Below are 1,905 nucleotides of genomic sequence, written 5' to 3' on the forward strand. Positions count from 1 at the left end.
TGGCCAAGTTTGGTTGAGATTGGCCCAGTGGTTCTGGAGAAGTCGAAAATGTAAAAAGTTTACAGACAGACGGACGGACAGCCACTCATTACAAGAAATTATCTAAAAATCTTACCCTCATTACATAACCGCAATATTTCGTTCCCAAGGAAAATACTATATAACACAGAGATTCATACTTGAAAATTGCCGATTTCCGCATTCAGTCTTTTTCAAAATTCATTTTGTTTCCAGCCAACAACCGACACCATATTGATTGATTGAATATTGTTTAACCTCCCTCTCGAGAATATTTCACTCATATGGAGACATCACCACTGCGGGTGCAGGGCTGCAAAATTTAGGCCTATGCTCGGCGATTATGGCCTTCCAGCAGGGAGGGATCTTTATAGTGCCACACCTGCTGTGATACGGGACCTTCGTTTTTGCGGTCTCATCCAAAGGACCACCCCATTTAGTCGCCTTCTCCGACAAGTAAGGGGTACTGAGGACCTATTCTAACCCGGATCCTCTCGGGATCCAACACCATCTTGATAATTGAAAGAAGATTATTAACGGATAATTAAACATGCAAGATATAAATCTGGTTGTTGTGTGCAAAAGTGTTTGTTTTTAACAAAGTTTATTCATATTTTATTTAAAATCAACAGATTCCCCTAAACAATCCAACTTTAGCGCACGACCATGACGTCATAATAAAATATTACATCATTGTCATGTAAGTGGGATTAATAGTGATACCGATTTGGTTTAACAGTCAACTAAATAATATTGAAGCGAACAGCATTGTCATCTAAGTGCACATTAACTGCTAGAACGGACCGAAGCTGAAAGTAAATTTCCAGACATGAATTTTGAAGGACTGTTCCGAGATTCGGTGAAGGCGTTAGTCCAAATATTTAGCCAAGCCGAATCTCAGCCGATATTAACCCGCCGTGAGCATTATATATTGATCGGTGTCTTGATCTTGGAAACAGTAGTCAAATTCAAGAGTGCTAAGAACGGCCTAACAATCGGTATAAAACACCTTCGACAACATTTGACCCAATTAAACGTTGTATTGGCAAACTAAATCGTTATAACGACCATAGAATTAGCAAAATGCTGACTTTAAACGGGACTGTTGAAACCCCTGCACCCTCATGCTGTTTGTCAGTAGCCTTTCTCGATTTAAAAACTGGCCCTACGCAGAACAAGCCCTTGCGTATCGAATCAGTTGAGCTATTTAAACACCATATTCAGGTGATAATGGAATATTGCTACATAAATTTGGAAAGTTGACGATGGAGAAGCTGAAAGCATCCCGTTTGTCTTAAAGTTGAATTGTTTAATTGCCGTTAATAAAAATAAAATATCTAAGTATGAAGTAGAAGTGGACGACTCTGCGGTGTCTTTTATTTCGAGTTCACGGGGATATATCGAATTGACATATGAAACTTATTATTGATAATAGATAAAACGTCGACGATATATCTAAAAGTGGAATTGAAGGCCACAGCAAGAGATGTATTCTTCTTCATAAGAATAGAAAAACAGGTCAGCTAACAAAGGAACACAACTCGTGCCGATGGGAATTCCAACTGACTGCTAGAGGACCTGGCCTGGGGGCCACCAACATATAAAAATATCAAACTCAGACTCCAATTCAAGTTTTTCATCTCAGCAGAGATTTTGCTAAAATGCCGTACCACTAAACTTTCTCAGATTCACCTCACGTGGGTTGAGATTTGACAAAATAACTCAACGTGTTTTCATTGTTACAAGGGGCCTTACTTTTCAATGATCAACTTTCACTTTGTTGTTTACATTAACTACAATGCTTTAGCATGTACTTTACATGTAATTTTCTTACGATTTAATGACGTAACCATTAGAAGTCGTCTGCAATTACATGTATAATCCAAT

Source organism: Ostrea edulis, chromosome 5 (assembly GCF_947568905.1).
Source record: "Ostrea edulis chromosome 5, xbOstEdul1.1, whole genome shotgun sequence".
NCBI lineage: Eukaryota > Metazoa > Mollusca > Bivalvia > Ostreida > Ostreidae > Ostrea > Ostrea edulis.